The sequence below is a fragment of the Lissotriton vulgaris genome, chromosome 2_2 (genome assembly GCF_964263255.1).
Source record: "Lissotriton vulgaris chromosome 2_2, aLisVul1.2, whole genome shotgun sequence".
In the NCBI taxonomy this organism is placed as follows: Eukaryota; Metazoa; Chordata; class Amphibia; order Caudata; family Salamandridae; genus Lissotriton; species Lissotriton vulgaris.
The window spans coordinates 62,134,258-62,149,599 of NC_141688.1; positions in this window are offsets into that span (position 1 = coordinate 62,134,258).

Consider the following 15,342-nt stretch of genomic DNA (forward strand, 5'->3'; position numbering starts at 1 on the left):
CACACCACCAAGAAGACCGCATTCAAGGAACGACTCGACAACAACGCACACAACAGAAAGGAGCTCTTCTGCATCGTCAAAGAGCTCTCCAACCCCAGCGCCGGAAACAACAACATCACTCCCTCACAAGACCTCTGCGACTCACTCGCCTCGTTCTTCCACAGCAAGATCGCCGACATACACAACAGCTTCGGCGCACAGACCACGCACCCAACCACCGAACCAACGCCCTCCACCGCCACCCTCCACGTCTGGACCCCGGTCAGCACCGACGACACCATCCACACGATGAACACCATCCACTTCGGATCACCAACCGACCCATGCCCCCACCACATCTTCAACAAGGCCGACTCCGTCATTGCACCCCAACTCCGGGACATCATCAACCGCTCCTTCAGCACCGCCACCTTCCCGGAGAGATGGAAGCATGCCGAACTCAGCACCTTCTTGAAGAAACATCAGCAGACCCCACCGACCTCAAGAACTACCGCCCCATCTCGCTCCTCCCTTTCCCTGCCAAAGTCATCGAGAAGACCGTCAACAGACAGCTTGCCGCCTTCCTCGAGATGAACGGATCCCTCGACCACTCGCAGTCCGGCTTCCGAGCCAACTACAGCACCGAGACCGCCCTCATCGCAGCCACTGACGACATCCGAGCCCTGCTCGACAATGGGGAAACAGCGGCCCTCATCCTCCTGGACCTCTCCGCAGCATTCAATACTGTCTGCCACCGCACCCTAGTGCAGCGCCTCAGCAACATCGGAATCCAAGAAAAGGCACTAGAGTGGATCATCTTGTTCCTCACCGGAAGAACCCAGAGAGTCTGCCTCCCCCCGTTCAGATCCAAGGCCACTGAAGTAATCTGCGGCGTACCACAAGGATCGTCACTCTGCCCCACCCTCTTCAACATCTACATAAGCCCCCTCGCAGCCATCGCACGCCAACACAAACTCAACATCATCTCATACGCCGACGACACCCAGCTCATCCTCTCCCTCACCAATGACCCAGCCACCGCCAGAACCAACCTACACGAAGGGATGAAAGACGTAGCCGAGTGGATGATGAACAGCTGCCTGAAACTGAACTCAGACAAGACGGAAGTCCTCATCCTGGGATCATCACCCTCTGCCTGGGACGACTCCTGGTGGCCCCCTGCCCTGGGCAGCGCACCCAAACCAAAGGACCATGCACGCAACCTGGGCTTCATCCTGGACTCCTCCCTCTCGATGACCAGACAAGTCACGTTCCGACTCCTCACCCACGCACACAAGGCCCTCCACGACCTGGGACCCAGGTACCTCAACAACCGCCTGACCTTCTACACTCCCAACTGACAGCTGCGATCGACCAGCCACGCCCTCGCTGCCGTTCCACGCATTCGAAGAGCCACCATGGGAGGAAGATCCTTCTCCTACCTGGCAGCCAAGACTTGGAACTCCCTCCCCATCCACCTCCGTCTGACCCAAGACCACCTCTCCTTCAGGTAGCAACTCAAGACCTGGCTGTTCGAGCAGTAGCGGACCCCCCTCCCCCAAGCGCCTTGAGACCCTCCGGGTGAGTAGCGCGCTATACAAATTTCTTGATTGATTGATTGATAGAGGGAGGTGGTTCCCTCAGCTGGTTGTTTGTACTCATAAGTACCGCCCTCACGGAGCTGACAGAAGTTCCCAGAAGTGACCCCAGGAAGAATGAAGAGGTTCCCTCAGATGGCTGGATGTGCTCATGAATGCTGATCCCAGGAAGCAGGAAGAGGTTACCTCAGCTGGCTGGATGTGCTCATTAATGCTGACCCTAGGGAGCAGGCAGAGGTTCCCTCAGCTAGTTGGGTGTGCTTATGATTACTGACCCTAGGGAGCAGGCAGAGGTTCTCTCAGCGGGCTGGGTGTGCTTATGATTGGTGACCCCAGGGAGCACGTAGAGTTTCCCTCAACTGAATGGGTGTGCTCATGAGAGCGTACTCCATGGAGCAGGCAGAGGTTTCCTCAGCTGCCTGGGTGCGCTCATGAGTGGTGACCCAGAGCAGAGGGCGGAGGTTCCCTCAGCTGGCTGGATGTGCTCATGAATGATGACCCCAGGGAGCAGGCAGGGGTTCCCTCAACTGGCTGGGTGTGCTCATCAGTGGTGACCCCAGGGAGCAGGCAGAGTTTCCCTTAGCTTGCTGGGTGTGCTCATGGGTGCTGGCCCCAGGGAGCAAGCAGAGGTTCCCTCAGCTGGCTGGGTGTGCTCCTGAGTGGTGACCCCAGGAAGAGTTTCCCTCAGCTGGCTGGGTGTGCTCATGAGTGCTGACCCCAGGGATCAGGAAGAGGTTCCCTTAGCTGGCTGGGTGTGCTCATGACCGCTTACCCCATGGAGCAGGCAGAGGTTCCCTTAGCTGGCTGGGTGTGCTCATGAGTGGTGACCCAGAGCAGAGGGAGGAGGTTTCCTTAGCTGGCTGGATGTGCTCATGCATGCTGACCCCAGGGACCCGGCAGAGTTTCCCTCAGCTGGCTCGGTGTGGTCATAAATGCTGACCCCAGGGAGCAGGCAGAGGTTCCCTCAGCTGGCTCGGTCGGCTCATGAATGCTGACGCCAGGGAGCAGGCAGATGTTGTCTCAGCTGACTGGGTGTGCTTATTATTAGTGACCCCAGGGAGCAGGCAGAGTTTCCCTCAGCTGACTGGGTGTTCTCGTGAGGGCAGTCCCAGAGCAGAGGTTGGAGGTTCCCTCAGCTGGCTGGGTGTGCTTATGATTGGTGACCCCAGGGAGCAGGTAGAGTTTCCCACAACTGACTGGATGGGCTCATGAGTGCGGACCCCATGGAGCAGGCAGACGTTTCCTTAGCTGGCTGGGTGTGCTCATGAATGGTGACCCAGAGCAGAGTGATGAGGTTCCCTCAGCTGGCTGGATGTGTTCATGAATGCGGACCCCATGGAGCAGGAAGAGGTTCCCTTAGGTGGCTGGGTGTGCGCATGAGTGCTCACCCCAGCGAACAGGAATAGGTTCCCTTAGGTGGCTGGGTGTGCTCATGAGTGCTAACCCCAGGGAGCACGCAGAGGTTCCCTTAGCTGGCTGGGTGTGCTCATGAGTGCTGACCCCAGGGAGCAGGCAGAGGTTCCCTCAGCTGGCTGGGTGTGCCCATAAGTTCTGAACCAAGGGAGCAGGCAGAGGTTCTCTCGGCAGGCTTGGTGTGCTCATGAGTGCTGACCCCAGGGAGCAGGCAGAGGTTCCCTCAGCTGGCTGGGTGTGCTCATGAGTACTGACCCCAGGAAGCAGGCAGAGGTTCCCTCAGCTGGCTGGGTGTGCTCATCAGTGGTGACCCCAGGGAGCAGGCAGAGGTTCCCTTAACTGGCTGGGTGTGCTCATGAGTGCTGACCCCAGGGAGCAGGCAGAGGTTCCCTCAGCTGGCTGGGTGTGCTCATAAGTTCTGAACCCAGGGAGCAGGCAGAGGTTCTCTCTGCAGGCTTGGTGTGCTCATGAGTGCTGACCCCAGGGAGCAGGCAGAGGTTCCCTCAGATGGCTGGGTGTGCTCATGAGTGCTGACCCCAGGGAGCAGGCAGAGGTTCCCTCAGATGGCTGGGTGTGCTCATGATTGCTGACCCCAGGGAGCAGGCAGAGGTTCCCTCAGCTGGCTGGGTGTGTCTCATGAGTGCTGACCCCAGGGAGCAGGCAGAGTTTCCCTCAGCTTGCTGGGTGTGCTCATGAGTGCTGACCCCAGGGAGCAGGCAGAGGTTCCTTTAGCTTTCTGGGTGTGCTCTTGAGTGCTGACCCCAGGGAGCAGGCAGAGGTTCTCTCGGCAGGCTTGGTGTGCTCATGAGTGCTGACCCCCGGGAGCAGGCAGAGGTTCCCTCAGCTGGCTTTGTGTGCTCATGAGTGCTGACCCCAGGGAGCAGGCAGAGGTTCCCTCAGCTGGCTGGGTGTGCACGCTTGCACTGATCCAGGGCAGAGGAAGTGGTGTTGCTGCAAAGAAGTCCGCTGCTAAGTAGGCAGTATTTATGAGACAACGATCATTGCGGCAGACATGCCGTTGGGGGAACACTCTAATTATCTTAATTCTGCCATTACAAGCAGCCTACAGGAACACCAGACAAATGCAGGGTCAGCAGTTCGCTTTGCAGCTTTTGTGCGGCCTGGTACATTCACTCGAACATGCACTGCTCAAGGCTGTGTGTGAAGTGGAAACAATACCGAGGCTTTTGTCTTCTTGCTGGAATATCTCGTGGCTTGCCTTTTACATGGCGTGTAGTTTCCTGGTTCCACAAGCCATCCGAGAACAAACAATCACTTCAGGATGCAATTCCAGGAACCAGTTCAAAACCCACCTATAAACACTCCAGCACCAACCCTATCAACTCTCGCACTAGTGCTGCCAAACAAGCACATGCCGATCCTGGCGCTCATAGCACCCATTCTACCTGGCCCAGCCCATGACAGCATGCACACAAGAAACACCAGCAATCACCCTGACAGTCACAACATCTCCAGCACGTGCTAGCATCAATCTAAACACCTTTGGCACATATCCTGCACACACCGTACCAAGCACCAGTACCGACAGTTGGACATACCAAAACCTGAGTGGGGACCGGCTCTAAAAGTCACTGTAGCATATTACATAAAGTTTAATATAAATCATATGCACACAGTCACCCACTCAAGGAACACCCACCATAGAAAAAAGAAATATCCCCTCAAGCATTACCAATGGACAGAAAAATACCCATCAGCACCAAACGTAGCAATGCCAATAAATGCCCTAACCAACGTGGACCTGTCATAGTAAGTAAGAACTACCTACCCATCTACCTACCCTAGATCACACCAAAACACATTTTAGCCCATAGCAGTATCTACCTAAAACACTTCAGAGCCACACTTAGGCTGACCTTACAATGCAAAACCCACCCTAGAACATTGCAGCACCTGCCTGGGGAATTCTAGCAATAATCTTAGTACTGACTCTAGCATGCCCACAAAAATGCCTGTGCACGCCAGCACTTGCTGCAAGGCTCCCACCAGAACCAACCTTAGGATCCCAGAAGTCTGTAGGATTGTCCAGATTGAAGTGATATTTCAGTTGGACAGCTACAGCAGTTCAGCCATGGATGCACGCTGAAAGACTCATATCCATCACCTGGACCGCTAGTCCAAAGCTCCAGTATCTCAGTGGGGCAGCCCCTCAGCACAGCTTTCAGCTACGCATTACATGCCTTTTCCCGCACAGTGATGCACAGAGAAGGCCTCATTCCAGTGGACTTCATGGACTTTAAACATAGCAATCCACAAGATGTAGGAAAGGACCGTGTCCTCAGTGACGTGATGGTCTGCCATGAAACAGGCAGTGATTGCATCAGAAGTCGAGAGAGGTTTCAAAGAAGTCCTTTTTTGTCCCCAGATACTGCCGTTCCTGAGGGCTCTACTGCCGAGGGGGGTGAGTGGCTCCCTGGTGATCTCTGCAGGCCAGAGTCCCGAGGGAAGAAAGCTGAAAAGGAAAACTTAATGCGTGAAAAGTAAAAAAGCATAGGGTGTGACAAGTGTAGCAACAGTGCTGCTTTAGTCCCTAACTCTGGACTACAGGGCAAATGCCACTTTCATTACAAACTAGTGTTGGTTATAACTGCCATCAGGGCTGGGCCAGGGTCAGTCACTCGTTGAGGGTCCGATGAGATGCTCAGGGCCTGCAGCAGGACCTGAGTTCCCCTTCCAGTGGCAGACACTGAAACAATGAGTGTGCACAGCTTCCTTTCAAACTGCTGACAACAAGCTCTCACATAGATCCTGACTTTTGGCTCATACGTGGTTTGAAGCAGTTCCACTTTCCCGCATCAAAGCTCTGCCTAAGTTTTCCATAGGTGTCGCTAATCTTTCCTCATGAGCGCTGGCTGGAGCTTCTAACAGATCTGGTATGTTGTCGCGGGTTATTTCTCAAACCTTTTTGCTCATTACTTTAAACTGGATGGATGTTGATGCTCTTTTTTGTCTCCCCAAATTGGGGTGAGAAAATCCGGATATTCACATGAAAACCCAAATGCAGGGAACTTCTCAACATGTAGGTAGTAAGCGTTGTCTTACTAGAATTACGGGAAGTTTGAGACGGAAAAACTTTGAAACTTTGTGTGCCCATGATTGAGGCTAAAAGATAAGGGGGCAGGCTAACACTGCCCATTGTCACAGTCTGATAAAAGAGCAGAGGATTGTATGGCTTTGTGTGTAAATGAAATGGGAAGGGGGTCAGAAGAACAGTTCTCCACTTCCCAGTGACAAACGTTAAGGAATGGTGTTGCGTGTTAGAGAACAGGGGGAAAGTCATATCTACAACCTTTTCCAATTTATTGACTGATATTGAGAGTGGAAGAAGAGAACCAAAGAGGAAAAGGGCTTCTGGCATTCTCCTTTGAGTTAAATACACTATTGCTGAACAGGGGTCCGAGACAGAATGGTAGCTGTCATCCGTGCAGCTGTTGTAATGGTGCCTGGGCGCAGAGAAGTGACACGCCCACTGTACTGCAGCCTTGGCTGTCTTTTACTAGCCTTCAAGCAGGTTACATTTCCTGTGCTTGCATTAGGGCCCATGCACTCTATTGCTACATCACTGGTTCCTTCCCATTGGAGATGGGGAATGAAGACAGGGGTTTAGTAAGATTAAGCAACTCCCAATATACTCCATGACAAGAGGCAGATTTCCTCATAACACATATTTTAGGTCGAGCCTACAGTGTATGCACTATCTGCATGACCTTTTGCTATCACTCAGACCACGTTTGTGCCCGCCTGCTGCTTGTCATAGGTCCCCTCCAGTGCCCTCTTAATTGCAGCATTCTGACTTGCTCTGACAGCCCATAGCTTACTTCCGGTCAAGCCAGAGGAGCACCGGCTCAGGGGCGGCCTTAGGCATGTGCAAGCTGTGCACCTGCACAGGGCCACCAAACCCCAGGGGCCACCACGCCAACATATATCCTTAATATAAAAATCTTCTGCGGATGAATACATATTTGCTTGGCGGTCCCTGGCAAGGATTTGGCGACCTCGGCTCTGTTCCACTTCCAAACACCCTGACCCGCCATCTTCACTGGCCTCTGCGCTCCGCCCCGCCTGGACCCCCTCTTCTGGGGCTCCCTACCTACGCTCCCTGCCCAGGGCCACCATAAGCCTAGAGCCGCCCCTGACCGGCTGATTACAGTCTCCTTCCCGTTTCATTCATTATGTGTTTTTGTGGCGAACTCTTTTTTTTTAATGGCTACTTGTTATTATTAGCCTGACCGAGATCAGACGGCAGAAGGCGCCTGTTCATTATAGCCTGACACTGCTAGAGTGCAATTGCTGAAGTGCCGAAATAAAAGTTTATAAGTGGCTCCTTAACTCAAATTGCGAGTCTTCTTGTTGAAGCCTTTCAAATTAAGAAAAACGTCCTCAAATAAACAAAAGCCTAGCTTGCAATGTGTCCAAAAGGCATGTTTACCTGCTGGAGCATTTCCTCTGTGGCATTTAGTTACAGGTGGTGCACGTCAACACACAATTCTAGGTTCCTGATCTTCCACCCCCCCTCCCCGGCCTCTCTCTCCCACTGTCTATAGGTTTGCTTACCACCTTCATTTTCTGCCCTTTTGTTTTTTTTAATTTTTTCTTTAGAAGTGCATTTCACTTGCGCTGTATTAACTTGCACCCTTCCTGCTCATGCCAGCTCCCATTTAGCTATCTGTGACAAAAGGAAAGGAAGTGGCATCACGTCAGTTTCATGCTACTGTTCATGTTACAAACAAGCTTTTTTGATCTTGCACACATTTGGTGGTGTGATGCAGCTTTGTCCGCTGCTGCCTGTAGCTCTGTTGTTAGTAAGTATGGGCGAATTTTGCGGATCTGTGGTCTGCAAATTCGTGCAAAATCGAAAAAAAAGTCAGCGAATTCGCGGATTTTCCCACGAAATCGCAGATTTTTTGCGATTTCCATCTACTCAACTGGAGTACTTTTCTACTGGCTAATAAGTAAGTGCTACCACATTGGGCAAATATATAGTGCTTTTCCCACACTACAGCTGCGTAAAGGGCCAGAAGATTTGTCTCCACTGACCATGAGTGCCTGTAACTTTGCCACAGCGCCAAAAGGCGCAGAGGTCCCTTGAGTGAGCTGTCCATCATAGTTGGGAAAGGGCGGGAAGACGTTTGATACCGCTAGTGTGTGGTGCGGGGCTTCTATGCGTGTTCACATGCCTCTTGTGTATAAAGGGTCAGAGAGCGAGCAGGGCAGCAGGTGAGGAGAAAGCAGCCTCCTGGTCACAGGAACTGGGATTGCGCTCGAGAAACTCAGGGATGCCAAGACCTCCCTCGGGTATTACAGATTATTTTCGACGGCAGATATGGGGTTAAAGCAGACTTGCTGTTGGGAATTAGAATGGGTTGCGGCTAGTCCTCTCTCTTTGCACATGATTTTGAAAACCCTCCTCCCCTCATTACCCATGTGATCGCATTTAATGACTGGATGCCGGGCAGTCGGTGCTTGGTTTACTCTCGGTCACGTTATCTATTTGTGGACCGTGCTCTTGGGATTTTTGCTGAGTTCGTGTTTGTTCTACCTGGGACAGAATCGAGAGTCAGAGCGAGGCTTCGTTCTGACTTTCAAAGTACTTTTTTCCTGAAGCGGGAATTGGATTACCGACGTGGGTGAAGTGGACCCTGCAAGTGACTTAACTTGCTACCGATAGGGATTTGGATTCATGTGCGCGGCTGCGCACGAACATTGCCTTCTTGCCGGTATTGTCATTTCCGGGTGTTGTGCTACACTCGGCGTTCTTGTGTGAGAATTTTGGTTCTACTTACGAACCGGCGACTTTTTTACGTTTTTCTTTATTTACCTTTGTGGCCACGGATTTTTCGGGAAGCGGGGCTTGTGGAGAGTTTATTTTGCTCTATAGAATTGAATACGGGTTTTTTTTTAGTCCAAGGACTTTTTTCCCCTAACGTGTATTTAAGAGCAAGGAACACGATATTGGAGTGGTGTTCCGTCTTGAAGGTTTCCTCACTGCAAGCGAGGAAAGGAGTCTCCTATGCAGCCCTGCTGAAATTCACAACGGGTAAGAAGGAGGGTAGAGGTTGTGTTTGGAGCTGGGTGTTGTATGTGCTTAGAGAGACAGACCCCGAGGTGGTATTTATAAGTGCTCCTTTCTGTTTGTTTATCCTCTGCAGGGTACCAGATACGTTGTATGCTAAAGGAAGTATATGAGATCAATCAGGAGACTACCTGGGCCCCCGAAGCCTTCCTCCTCCCTGGGATTATTATTTTTTTACTCTTCCCTCTCTCCTGGCCCAGGCTGTAGAGTACATTGGTATTTATATCGTGGCCTGCAGTTTGTGTGGGGGTAGAGAGAAGGGAATATCGTCGCTCCTGCAGCGTGGTTCCAAGTGGGAGATAAATTGACAGAAAACCAAGCCCACGAATAGTTGCGCTGCCCGAGCGAGGATGGATGTAGATAAGAGTGAGGAGAATAGGCGGGAAGACAGGGTCCCCACTATGCAGGAGTTAATGGGTGCCATAACTGCTTTACAGACTCAATTGCAGGATGTTAAACATGAGAACCAGGGTTTGCGTAGGGAGTTGGATGTGGCTAGGTCCCGAGAATTGGGGAGTTTGGGAGCAGGAAAACCAGTGATACATCCTGCCACTTTTCAATTTGAACGAGGAGCCAGTAGTAGCTCTGCTCCCATGACTGTGAATGTTACCACCCCCATTCCGGTCCCTTTAGCGGTCCCCGAACGTTTTACGGGTGACTCGAATAAATTCGCTGTCTTCATGAATCAGTGCCAGCTCCACTTTTTGTGTAGACCCACAGCTTTTCCTAATGATTCCGCCAAAGTGGCATTTGTGATTTCTTATTTGGCAGGGACAGCAGCAACCTGGGCGGTGCCTTTGGTGGAGAACAACGATCCCGTTCTGAACGATTATGATATGTTCAAAGACATGATGCATGCATTGTTTGCCAAACATGCGTTTATGCAGGCCAGTGACGCCGAACTATTGAAGTTAAGGCAAGGTAAACAAGATCTACTTACTTATGTATCCACCTTCAATAGATTAGTGTCCGAAACCTATTGGCCTGTTGATAAGCGTACCTCCATTTTCTATCAGGGGTTAAGTGAAGAACTAAAGGATGTGGTTTCCCAGGTGGTTAATCCTCCTTCTGATTGTAATGAGTTTATTGATCGGGTGGTGAAGTTGAATCACCGGTTATTGGAAAGAAAGGGAGAAAGAACCAGATCCTTTCAGTCACGCCCTCTAACTTTTCGGAGTGACTCACGGGGAACTGGGGGGGACCTAAAACAGACCCCTGAACCGATGGAGATAGGTGGAGTTAGAGGACCGCTCTCTTCAGTAGAAAAAGAAAGGCGTCGATCCAACAACTTATGTTTATATTGTGGCCATGAGGGACATTATGCCAGGGATTGCCCCGTGAAACCTTCCAAGGAACCATCACGGAAGGCGGTGGCTTGTGTGCACAGGGATGCCCTGCATGTGGACTCTCTGGTTCCTTGTACTCCGTATCAAATTCCCGGAATAGTGAAGAGAGTCCCCAGACATTTTACCATCACCGTCTGTTTGGTGATATCTAACAACCATAGGGCTCCTGTGTCGGCTCTGTTAGACTCCGGGGCTACGGGGAATTTTATGGATATTAAGTTAGCCGAGAGGATTGGAGTTCCCTGGGTTTACAAGGAACAACCAGAACCGGTACGGGCTATCGACGGTACTGAATTGTCATCTGGTACCATCACACGTCAGACCGAACCTCTATGTATGATAGGTGATAATGGTCACTCGGAGGAAATAGGGTTTGATTTGATTGATGCCCCTTCTTTCGGAGTCGTTTTGGGAGTACCATGGTTACAGACACACAACCCCAAGATAGATTGGATAAGGAGAACAGTCACCCTAGACTCCGTTCATTGTTTGCAGGATTGTTACAAGGTCGCCACTGATTGGATTACCCCTTTGACTTGTGCTGTGAGTTCTGGAGGAACGGGGGAAGCTTTGGGGGTCCCTGAATCTTATTCTGCTTATAGCGATGTATTTGATAAAGGGAAGGCTAGGGAACTCCCCCCGCATCGCTCTTTTGATTGCCGGATTGACCTGATGCCCGGGGCTACGTTGCCTTGTAGTCGAGTTTATGCCTTGTCGGGCCCTGAGGAACAGCATTTGAAGGAGTATATCGAAGAGATGCTGGAGAAAGGGTTCATTCGTCCCTCCTCCTCGCCAGTGTCATCGGCTATCTTCTTTATTCCGAAGAAGGAGGGTGGACTTCGGGCATGTGTAGACTATAGAGCGCTCAATAAGGGTACGATTAAGAACAAATACCCTCTTCCCTTGATACCTGTGTTACTTGATCAACTGAAGCATGCGACGGTTTTCACAAAATTAGATCTAAGGGGTGCTTACCATCTCATCCGTGTCCGTGAAGGCGATGAATGGAAAACTGCCTTCCGGACCAAATTCGGCCTGTATGAATACTGTGTTATGCCGTTTGGGCTATGTAACGCGCCGGCTGCTTTTCAGTTTTTCATTAACGAGGTATTGAGGGAATATTTGGATTTGAGCGTCATAGTCTACATAGACGATATCCTTGTGTTTTCTACCACTGTTGAGGAGCACGAAGTCCATGTAGGACAGGTTTTGCAGCGTCTGAAGGAACATCAGTTGTATGTTCGACTTGAAAAGTGTAGCTTTCATACGTCTAAAGTGGAGTTTTTGGGATTTGTGATTTCCGAACGGGGGATCATGATGGATCCCAAGAAAACAGAAGCTATCACTTCTTGGCCGTCTCCCACTTGTGTAAGAGATATTCAAGTCCTCCTTGGGTTCGCCAATTTCTATCGGCGGTTTATTTCGCATTTCTCTGAAATTGTGGCACCAATGACGGTGTTGTTACGCAAGGGGGTGCCTTTTGTTTGGTCAGACCATGCTCAGTCTTCCCTAGATATATTGATTGAAAGGTTCACGACAGCTCCTGTTTTGGTTCATCCTGACCCTACATTGCCTTTTTTTGTGGAAGCGGATGCTTCGTTGTGTGCAGTAGGGGGGGTGTTGTCCCAGAGAGATGCGGAGAATGGATATATGCATCCGATTGCCTTTTTCTCTAAAACCTTGCTGCCCGCTGAGAGGAATTACACCGTTGCGGAGCGTGAATTGTTGGCCATTAAATTATCCTTCGAAGAGTGGCGCCATCATTTGTGGGGTGCTCGGCATCCGATAACTATCTTCACTGACCATAAGAACCTGGAGTTCTTCCGGTCAGCACGAGCCTTAACCCCTCGACAGATGAGGTGGGTCTCATTCTTTAATGAGTATGATTTTATCATTACTTATAGGCCCGCGGTACAACAGTTAAAATCGGATGCTTTGTCCCGTATCCATGTGAAACACCCTAACCTGACAGTTGAGAAAGAGAGGTGTTCCTTCATAGCTCCTGAGAGAATAGTGGGCAGCATTTCCATTGATGACTTTAATGACTTGGTTCGGGTAGAACTGGCAAAGATTGATCTTACACCCTGGTTGTCACAACCTTTGTTTTCTTTAAGAACTGGGTTGCTGTATCGTGAGGATAAACTGTGTATTCCCCCTGATCTCCGAGATATGGTATTGGAATGGTGTCATTCCTCTTCTCTTGCTGGGCATCCTGGTTCCACCAAAACCATGGAATTTTGTTTGCGGTGGTTCTGGTGGGAGTCAGTGGTGAGAGACGTGCAGTCGTACGTGAAGGCTTGTCCGGTGTGCGCGGTGAATAAACCAACCCATGCCAAACCCTCAGGATTGTTGCATCCTCTACCGGTCCCCAAGGCTCCCTGGCAAACCATAAGTATGGATTTTGTGACGGACTTACCTTTGGAGTCTGGTTTTACGGTCATATTAGTAGTGGTTGATTCCTTCACTAAGATGGCACATTTCATACCCTTGGCTAAGTTGCCTACTGCAGGGGAATTGGCCACCATCTTCTTGTCTTCAGTGGTACGCCTGCATGGATTGCCTCTGTCCATTGTCTCTGATAGAGGGGCTCAATTTATCTCTCATTTTTGGAAGGAATTGTGTGCTGCTTTGAAAATGAATCTATGTCTGTCCTCCGCTTATCATCCTCAGTCGGATGGGCAGACGGAGCGCACTAATCAGACCATGGAGCAGTATTTGAGGTGTCTGGGAACATCATTGGCTTGTAATTGGGTTGTGGCTCTTCCGCTTGCTGAATTCGCCTATAACAACAGTGTGCATTCAGCAGTAGGAATGACCCCTTTCTTTTGTTCCATGGGGTTCCACCCTCGAGCAATCCCCTTTCAGCCTTCTGGCCAGGTACCTGCTGTGACTGCCTTAGGTCTCTCTTTGGTTCAGATTTGGAATACGGCGGTGGAACATCTAGAAAAGGCCAAGGTGGATATGAAGAAGCAGGCAGATAAACATAGGGCCCCTGCTCCTTCCTATCGGGTGGGGGATAAGGTGTGGCTTTCCACTAAGAACTTGAGAATAGGGGGGGTCCCATAAATTACAGCCTAGGTTTGTGGGTCCTTTTCCTGTACTCAAGGTAGTCAACCCTGTGGCAATGAAGTTGGGGTTACCTGACGAGTATGGGATCCATCCTGTTTTTCACACCTCCCTTCTGAAACCCTATGTCGTTACCACTCAGGTTTTGCCTCCACCTCCCCCTGTGATGATTGGAGAGGAAGAAGAGTTTGAGGTTAGTGCTATCTTGGACTCCAGGAGAAGGAATGGGAAGCTCATGTATCTAATAGACTGGAAGGTATATCCCCCTGAGGATCGTACATGGGAGGCAGCGAGTGGGGTTCATGCTCCTAGATTAGTGAGGCTTTTTCATTTACGCCACCCTTCTAAGCCCCGTCCGGTTGGGAGGCCTTTGAGGGGAGGTACTGTTGGGAATTAGAATGGGTTGCGGCTAGTCCTCTCTCTTTGCACATGATTTTGAAAACCCTCCTCCCCTCATTACCCATGTGATCGCATTTAATGACTGGACGCCGGGCAGTCGGTGCTTGGTTTACTCTCGGTCACGTTATCTATTTGTGGACCGTGCTCTTGGGATTTTTGCTGAGTTCGTGTTTGTTCTACCTGGGACAGAATCGAGAGTCAGAGCGAGGCTTCGTTCTGACTTTCAAAGTACTTTTTTCCTGAAGCGGGAATTGGATTACCGACGTGGGTGAAGTGGACCCTGCAAGTGACTTAACTTGCTACCGATAGGGATTTGGATTCATGTGCGCGGCTGCGCACGAACATTGCCTTCTTGCCGGTATTGTCATTTCCGGGTGTTGTGCTACACTCGGCGTTCTTGTGTGAGAATTGTGGTTCTACTTACGAACCGGCGACTTTTTTACGTTTTTCTTTATTTACCTTTGTGGCCACGGATTTTTCGGGAAGCGGGGCTTGTGGAGAGTTTATTTTGCTCTATAGAATTGAATACGGGTTTTTTTTTAGTCCAAGGACTTTTTTCCCCTAACGTGTATTTAAGAGCAAGGAACACGATATTGGAGTGGTGTTCCGTCTTGAAGGTTTCCTCACTGCAAGCGAGGAAAGGAGTCTCCTTTGCAGCCCTGCTGAAATTCACAACGGGTAAGAAGGAGGGTAGAGGTTGTGTTTGGAGCTGGGTGTTGTATGTGCTTAGAGAGACAGACCCGGAGGTGGTATTTATAAGTGCTCCTTTCTGTTTGTTTCTCCTCTGCAGAGTACCAGATACGTTGTATGCTAAAGGAAGTATATGAGATCAATCAGGAGACTACCTGGGCCCCCGAAGCCTTCCTCCTCCCTGGGATTATTATTTTTTTACTCTTCCCTCTCTCCTGGCCCAGGCTGTAGAGTACATTGGTATTTATATCGTGGCCTGCAGTTTGTGTGGGGGTAGAGAGAAGGGAATATCGTCGCTCCTGCAGCGTGGTTCCAAGTGGGAGATAAATTGACACTTGCCCAGCCTCGACCGTGCTCACTAATGTTTTGGGCTGATTGAAACGTTACTGAATTTGAGCTTCAACTCAGGTACTGCTTTATTTATATCTGTAAGTGCTTCTTGTTGAGGTTTAATTTTTGTGACAGGAGCCTCGTGCCAGAATGAATCCTGCCCTGCATAGTTATCCACGAAGATGCCACCGTTTTGTGCAAAACCTCTACTCAACTGGAGTACTTTCTACTGGCTAATCCAGTAAGTGCTACCTCGTTGGGTAAATGATAGTGCTTTTCCTACACTGCAGCTGCGTAGGGCCCGAAGATGTGTCTCCACTGACCATGTGTGCCTTTAACTTTGCCACAGCGCCAAAAGGCGCCGAGGTCCCTTGAGTGAAGTGTCCATCATAGTTGGGAAAGGGCGGGAAGACGTTTGATACCGCTA